Source organism: Nematostella vectensis, chromosome 4 (genome assembly GCF_932526225.1).
Source record: "Nematostella vectensis chromosome 4, jaNemVect1.1, whole genome shotgun sequence".
Taxonomy (NCBI): Eukaryota; Metazoa; Cnidaria; class Anthozoa; order Actiniaria; family Edwardsiidae; genus Nematostella; species Nematostella vectensis.
In genome coordinates this window covers 19,222,259-19,231,248 of record NC_064037.1, presented here as the reverse complement: position 1 = coordinate 19,231,248, position 8,990 = coordinate 19,222,259, and the positions used below count along the sequence as shown (strand labels likewise).

General features: G+C 43.3%; 1 long non-coding RNA gene across 1 annotated transcript; it reads left to right on the top strand.

Moving 5' to 3' along the window:
* On the top strand, positions 1 to 8,762 carry LOC125561866. The gene is made up of 2 exons (XR_007307568.1): positions 1 to 139; positions 8,276 to 8,762. It is a non-coding gene; the product is annotated as an uncharacterized LOC125561866 (long non-coding RNA).
* Positions 8,763 to 8,990: the final 228 nt, after the last annotated feature.

The window sequence follows — 8,990 nt, the reverse complement described above, 5'->3', positions numbered from 1 at the left end:
CGTGCCTGACCCGATGAGTAAATTGTTAGTGAAGCAATTCACAAAGCAGAATATAGCTTGAAGTTGTGTATAAGAACAAAATCATTCTCCAGAAAAGAATGTAAAACAGATCTAACAGATCTCCCCCATTCATAATGAGGTCGTACGTGTTATAGGAACGGAGATAATTGCTTGTTTAAACTCGAGTGACCTCGTGCCTGACCCGATGAGTAAATTGTTGGTGAAGCAATTCACAAAGCAGAAACTAGCTTGAAGTTGTGTATAAGAACAAAATAATTCTCCAGAAAAGAATGTAAAACAGATCTTAAATGATTGTAATAAACGGAGAAGTAATTCTGTCAGGTTATGTCCGGGTGGTTAAGATTATAGGGTTATGAGACGACGGGTTAAGGTTGTAATAAGAGATGGGGTTGATAATAAAACGACATGAGAGTTATGAATAAAGGGTTTTTTTTTGTTTAGTGGAGAAGGTAGTTAGTAAATATGGGTCAATGATATCAAAAACTAGGTCATAAGGGTGCAAGTTATGAATGAGTGGGTACACAGGGGTAGAGGGTATCAATGGCTTGGTCTTGGAGGTGCAGGGTTTTAGGGGATGGTTCAAACAGGCACAGGGTTTCAAGATCTAGATAAAATGGGTACATAATAATAATTAATAATAATAATTAATAATAATAATAGCTACCCTATATCCCTGAGTATCCACGCCTAACTAAGCTACACCCCTACGACCTAGCTTTAACTACGCTATAGTCCTGTATACCTACCCCTAACTGAGCCTCACCCCTATGACCTAGCAGTAACTACACTTTACCCCTGAGTACCCAACCCTTGCTAAGCTACACCCCTGTGACGTAGCACTAACTACCTTATACCCCTGAATACCCAACCCTAACTATACTACACCCCTATAACCCTGTGTACCCACTCCTAACTAAACTACACCCCTATATCCTAGCACAAACTAGCCTATACCCCTGAGTACCCACCCGTAACTAAGCTACACCCTTATGACTTGGCTGTACTTACCCTATACCCCTGAGTACCCACCCCTAACTAAGCTAAACCCCTACGACCTAGCACTAACTACCCTACACCCATGAGTACCCACCGCTAACTAAGCTACACCCCTATGACTTAGCACTTATTACCCTATACCCCTGAGTACCAACCCCTAACTAAGCTACACCCCTATGACCTAGCACTTACTACCCTATATCCTTGCCTACCCATCAATAACTGACCTACACCCCTATGACACCTAATCACATAACTACCCTTTAACCATGTATGACCAAGCGCTTACCAACTTGCACACCTGTGACTCTGTCGTTTACATTCTTTTCCCCTGTGCACCCACCCCCTAATGCCACCGTCCTTACCTTAACACCCCTGAAAAAGTCTCTAGTTTATCTTACCTGGATTCGAACCCTGGCCCGTTTGCTTGAGAAGCGAAGCCCGTACCACTGAGCCATAGCGCCACTCTCGAGATATCAAGGAAAAACTACTCTATACCTTATAAGGCTGGGTAAACAAGGCTATACGGTAGTTACTTCTAGTTTTCAAGAGAGTGGCGCGATAGCTCAGTGGTACGGGCTTCGCTTCTCAAACAAGAGGCCCGTGGTTCGAATCCAGGTCAGATCAACTTGGGATTTTTTCAGGGGTGTTAAGATAAGGAAGTTAAGGGAACTTTAAGATAAGTGAGTTAGTGGGTGAGTTGACAGGTGTACAGGGTAACAAGAGTTGGTCAAACGGGTACTAGAATTCAAGGGATGGTAATAAGGGTCAATGATATCAAGAACTAGGTCATAGGGGTGCAAGTTATGAATGAGTGGGTACACAGGGGTAGAGGGTATCAATGGCTTGGTCTTGGAGGTGCAGGGTTTTAGGGGATGGTTCAACCAGTGACATGGTTTCAAGAGCTAGGTAATATGGGTACATTATAATAATTAATAAAAATAATTAATAATAATAGCTACCCTATATCCCTGAGTATCCACGCCTAACTAAGCTACACCCCTACGACCTAGCACTAACTACGCTATACTCCTGAATACCTACCCCTAACTGAGCCTCACCCCTATGACCTAGCAATAACTACACTTTACCCCTGAGTACCCAACCCTTGCTAAGCTACACCCCTGTGACGTAGCACTAACTACCCTATACCCCTTAAAACCATACCCTAACTAAACTACACCCCTATAACCCTGTGTACCCACTCCTAACTAAACTACACTCCTATGTCCTAGCACAAACTAGCCTTTACCCCTGAGTACCTACACCTAGCTAAGCTACACCCCTACGACCTAGCACTAACTGGCCTATACCCCTGAATACCCAACCCTAACTAAACTACACCTCTACTACCTAGCACTAACTACCCTATACCCCTGAATACCTACCCCTAACTTAGCTACACCCTTATGACTTGGCTGTAACTACCCTATACCCCTGAGTACCCACCCCTAACTAAGCTAAACCCCTACGACCTAGCACTGACTACCCTATACCCATGAGTACCCACCGCTAACTAAGTTACACCCCTATGACTTAGCACTTACTACCCTATACCCCTGAGTACCAACCCCTAACAAAGCTACACCCCTATGACCTAGCACTTACTACCCTATATCCCTGCCTACCCATCCCTAACTGACCTACACCCCTATGACACCTAATCACATAACTACCCTTTACCCATGTATGACCAAGCGCTTACCAACTTGCACCCCTGTGACCCTGCCGTTCATATCCTGTACCCCTGTGCACCCACCCCCTAATGCCATCGTCCTTACCTTAACACCCCTGAAAGAGTCTCTTGTTTAATTGAATAACTTAGCTTAGTAAAAACCTAGTAATCAGTCTTGCACCTAAAATTTGTCCAGATATTTATTCTGAATATCTAATGTTACTGTAGTTGGTTTTTGTCCGTATATTCTGTGCATATAGAGGCATTAGGCTTCTAGCTTCTTATCTGAATATACAAAGATGGAGGAGGAGGCAGTTCTTTTGGAAAACCGTAATGATGCCAAAAAGGGTAATGTTCAAAAGCTGTTAAAGTTGTTATAGAAAAATAATATTGTGTATGTTTGTTTCAGCTTTGTTATGTTGGGACACTTGTAGTAATTTTGTCCTGGATACTTTATGTCAAATGACTATTATTTTTCAAACATTTTTTCAACTTATATTTTTGTTATTTCTTAAACTGAATTGTTTAATTAAATGATTTGTCAAATTCATAATAACGTCTTTCCCTTGGTGTTTCTAAATTACTCTAATTTCTCCAGTATTAACCCCTGAAGTAGGTGGAGTTTAAACGGCCATTTTGTAAAAACAGGGGGGAGGGGTTGAAATCATCCCTTTAGTTACCCAATTAGTAGGGGGAAATAACAAAATAGGGAGTAAAAATTGACTCCCATTTTGAGGGTGAATTGTACTCTTTTAATTGAGTAACTACAAGCAACCTAGTAAATTACTCCACTTAGCTATCCCCTAAAGTGGGTAAAATCTACTCCCCTGAGAGAGTAGGAAAAAAGGAGTAAAAAATAACTCCATTTTGAGGGTAAATTGTACTCCTTTAATGGAGTAATAGCAACAACCTAGTAAATCACTCCCTTTAGTTACTCCCCTACAGGGGTAAAATCTACTCCCTTGAGAGAGTAGAAAAAAGGGAGTAAAAAATTACTCCAAAAAGGGAGTCATTTTGTACCTTAGTTTTTTACTCCCTTTTTGGAGTTAAAACTACTCTCTGAAACTAACAGTGAATATAGAGTATGAATCTAATGCCTAAATGATGTAAAAAATGAACAGGAAATATGTCAAAAAAGTGTACAAAAAACCACCACAAATAATAGAATAGTTTCTATTACAGCGAAAGTAATTGTAAAATAAATTGTAGCGCAGAAATATTATAAGAAATAATATTATAAGACTAAAGTAAACAAAGAAAACTAACTTTTCTGGGTTAAGAATAGAACGGAAGTGACGTAGCACTTATGCATATTCGGTAAGTAAAATATGCGACCAAATTTAGAACGAACGAACGCTTTGACACAAGCCGATGCGTTACCATGAAATAGATAAGCTCACGTAAATGATGCGAATTTGTTCGGAAAATATGTGTATTGATGGAGTAACATGAAAGACAAAGGATTCTAACAGCGATGGCAAAAGGTTTGTAGTATTTATGTATGTTAAAAACCTTGAACATTACGTGTTGGGCTGCCTGTGTTATGTTTATTGTTGTACAGCGGTTTTACCCCATAGAATCTCTAGGGGCAGCCATCTTGCTTAGTTTTCGGTTTAGTTTTACAAGCTGTAGATTTATGTTGATTAAAGCCTCAGTTTAGAGGCATACCTTCTACTACAATTTAATCAACATATTTTCTGAAGTCCCATGGATAAAGTACTGCGTCCTGAACGCCTAGAAACCGATCCAAATAGCAGCACGGCCCAGAAGGAATGGCTCCATTGGAAAAGGACCTTCGAGAATTTCGTACAAGTTCTACCTCAGACGGGCCTGGACAAGTTGACCGTTTTAACTAACTTTGTTTCTCCAACACTCTTCCAACACATCGAAGATTGTACGGAATACGATGCAGCAATTGAGGCGCTACAAGCCCTTTATGTTAGACCACGGAATGAGATCTTCGCTCGCCATCTACTTGCAACGAGACGCCAGCAACCATCGGAAAGCTTAGATGAGTACTTGCAAGCTCTGAAAACACTGAGTAAGGACTGTGATTTTAAGAGTGTAACCGCAGCGCAGTACAGCGAAGAGAGCATACGGGATGCGTTTATTACAGGTCTGCAATCCAACACAATCAGGCAACGATTGTTGGAGAACAAAACACTTGATCTAAAGACCATGTTTGACCAGGCTCGAGCTCTGGAGTCAGCTATGAGGAGTTCAGAATCATATGGAGCACCACAGATACCTATAAATGCAGCACTACCTTGTAACAGCACCTCATTGTCAGCAGAACAGCCTGACGAGTCTACTGTAGCTACAATGAAACCCGATAAAGCTACTTGCTTTTTCTGTGGAAACAAGAAACACCCTCGACCGAAGTGTCCTGCCCTGGAGGCTATTTGCAACAAGTGTCAAAAGAAAGGCCATTTTGCTAAAGTTTGTAAAGGAAAGGCGGTTCCAAAAGAAAGAGTTTCGGCAGCAACTTGGTCCCCGATACTCGCCACATTGACAGCTAACCCACCAGAATCCCTCTCTAAATCATGTGGTGTCGTCAATATCCAAGGATTGCAAGTCAAGGCCCTGTTTGACAGTGGGAGTAGTGGAAGCTATATCCATCCCAGTCTAGTAGAGCAAGCAAGTCTGACAGTCCAGCCCTCATCTAGTACCGTATCCATGGCAACCTCCTCGACAGGCGCCATCAAGGTTAGTGGTACTTGCACAGTTGATCTTACCTACCAAGGACGGAGATATGAAGGCCTCAAGTTTTCTGTACTCCCTGGGCTATGTGCAGACCTCATATTAGGAGTAGACTTTCAGTCAAAGCACGAAAGTGTCATCTTCCAGTACAAGGGCTCCGAACCGCCCCTCTCCGTCTGTAGCTTCAGCACTCTGAATGTAGACCCGCCTGAGCCATTTGCAAACCTGACAGCAGACTGTCATCCTATTGCCGCAAAGTCACGCCGCTACAGCCAAGAAGATTCCACGTTCATTGATGAAGAAGTTAAGAGGCTGCTTAATGAAGGAATCATTGAGCCCAGTCGCTCTCCATGGCGAGCACAAGTTGTAGTAACCAAGGATGAGAATCACAAGAAGAGGCTAGTAATTGATTACTCACAGACCATCAACAGGTTTACCCTCCTCGACGCATTCCCATTACCACGAATAACCGACTTGGTTAACCAGATCGCCCAGTACAAAGTCTTCAGCACTATAGATCTACGCAGTGCTTATCATCAGATCCCTCTCAAAGATGAGGATAAACCGTACACAGCATTCGAAGCTAGAGGTAACCTGTATCAGTTTAGCCGACTCCCATTCGGCGTCACCAACGGGGTGGCCTGCTTCCAGAGAGAGATGACTAAGTTTGTGGAAGAGAACAATCTCAAGGCGGTCTTCCCTTATCTCGACAACATCACAATCTGTGGGAAAGACCAAGAAGAGCATGATTCCAACCTTCAGAGTTTCCTTGAAGCTGCTAAGCGCAAGAACATCTGCTATAACAACGACAAGAGCATCTTCTCCACCAGGCGTCTTCCTATCCTTGGATATGTGGTTGAGGAAGGGAATATCAGTCCAGAACCAGAACGTCTACGCCCTTTGCGAGAGCTACCCGTTCCAAGTGACTCAAAGTCTCTGAACAGATGCCTCGGATTGTTTTCCTACTACTCACAATGGATACCCGCATACTCGGATCGAATCAAGCCAATAACCTCCTGCAAGGTTTTTCCATTACCCGAGCCCGCTGTCGCGGCCTTTGAGAGTATCAAGAAGACGGTGGAGGAAGCTTTTGTTAGTGCAATCGATGAAAGCATTCCATTTGAAGTTGAGACGGATGCTTCAGAGGTGGCATTAGCTGCCACTCTCAGCCAAAATGGGAGGCCAGTTGCATTCTTCTCAAGAGCCTTACAGGGCAGCGAGCTCAAGCACGCCTCAGTTGAGAAAGAGGCACAAGCGATTGTAGAAGCTGTCCGACACTGGAGGCACTTCCTAACAGGGAGGCACTTCACTCTTAAAACAGACCAGAAATCAGTATCTTACATGTTTGACCAGTGCCACAAAGGGAAGATCAAGAATGATAAGATCATGCGGTGGAAGATCGAACTCTCCTGCTATAGTTTCGATATCATCTACCGTCCTGGTAAAGAGAACATTCCACCCGACACTCTGTCCAGAGCTACTTGCGCCACGTTGAGTGAAGATCCCCTCTACCAGCTCCACGAGTCACTCTGTCATCCAGGGGTCACCCGACTCAACCACTTCGTACGCACCAAGAACCTCCCTTATTCCCTTGAGGAGATCAAGAGCATGACAAGTAAGTGTCCAGTTTGTTGTGAATGCAAACCACAGTTTCATCAACCTCCCAAAGTTCCTCTCATTAAGGCTACTAAACCTTTCGAGAGGATAAGCATTGATTTCAAGGGCCCCTTGCCAAGTAACAATGGCAACAAGTTCTTCCTCAATGTGGTTGATGAATATTCAAGATTCCCTTTTGTCTTCCCTTGTCCTGATGTGTCTACACCAACAGTGATCAAGTGTCTTACCTCCTTGTTTACGATGTTCGGTATGCCAGCCTATGTACATTCGGACAGGGGCTCCTCCTTGATCAGCCAGGAACTGCGAGACTTCCTGAATGAAAAAGGGGTAGCCACAAGCAGGACAACTGCTTACAATCCCGAAGGCAATGGGCAAGTGGAGAGGTATAATGGAGTGGTATGGAAGGCAATTTCAGCATCCCTGAAGTCTAAGAATCTGCCAGTAAAGCGCTGGCAAGAAGTCCTCCCTGATGTTCTACACACCCTTCGTTCTCTGTTGTGCACGGCTACCAATGAGACACCCCATGAGCGATTCTTCGGTTTTCCCAGGCGATCCTCTTCCGGATCTTCCATCCCAACATGGATGAGTGAGCCTGGACCGGTCCTACTCAAGCGTCACGTCCGTGCAAGCAAGACAGATCCGTTAGTTGATGAGGTGGAATTGCTTCAGGCGAATCCTCACTACGCCCATGTGCGCTATCCAGACGGCCGAGAAACAACAGTCTCTACCAAGCATCTTGCCCCCAAAGGTGAAGTACCAACAATGTACCCACTCCCTCAAGTTAAGCCTACTGTTCCAGGTGAGCATCACCCTGCTACTGGTAGTTCCCCACCTTCCTCGGAGATAGAAGTGGAGATAGGTGTGGGCGAAGAAGTGCCACAGGTCAGTACAGGTCTTGATGGGCAGCCTCCCTTGCGACGTTCGGAGAGGACCCGACGTCCAGTGGACAGACTTAACCTCTAACCGAGGGGTGAATGTAGTATTTATGTTACGTTAAGAACCTTGAACATTGAATGCCCCCGTGCTCAGACTTAACCTCTAACAGAGGGGTGAATGTAGTATTTATGTATGTTAAGAACCTTGAACATTACGTGTTGGGCTGCCTGTGTTATGTTTATTGTTGTACAGCGGTTTTACCCCATAGAATCTCTAGGGGCAGCCATCTTGCTTAGTTTTCGGTTTAGTTTTACAAGCTGTAGATTTATGTTGATTAAAGCCTCAGTTTAGAGGCATACCTTCTACTACAAGGTTAAAGTGTTAAATGAGGTCGTACGTGTTATAGGAACGGAGATAATTGCTTGTTTAAACTCGAGTGACCTCGTGCCTGACCCGATGAGTAAATTGTTAGTGAAGCAATTCACAAAGCAGAATATAGCTTGAAGTTGTGTATAAGAACAAAATCATTCTCCAGAAAAGAATGTAAAACAGATCTAACAGATCTCCCCCATTCATAATGAGGTCGTACGTGTTATAGGAACGGAGATAATTGCTTGTTTAAACTCGAGTGACATCGTGCCTGACCCGATGAGTAAATTGTTGGTGAAGCAATTCACAAAGCAGAAACTAGCTTGAAGTTGTGTATAAGAACAAAATAATTCTCCAGAAAAGAATGTAAAACAGATCTTAAATGATTGTAATAAACGGAGAAGTAATTCTGTCAGGTTATGTCCGGGTGGTTAAGATTATAGGGTTATGAGACGACGGGTTAAGGTTGTAATAAGAGATGGGGTTGATAATAAAACGACATGAGAGTTATGAATAAAGGGTTTTTTTTGTTTAGTGGAGAAGGTAGTTAGTAAATATGGGTCAATGATATCAAAAACTAGGTCATAAGGGTGCAAGTTATGAATGAGTGGGTACACAGGGGTAGAGGGTATCAATGGCTTGGTCTTGGAGGTGCAGGGTTTTAGGGGATGGTTCAAACAGGCACAGGGTTTCAAGATCTAGATAAAATGGGTACATAATAATAATTAATAATAAT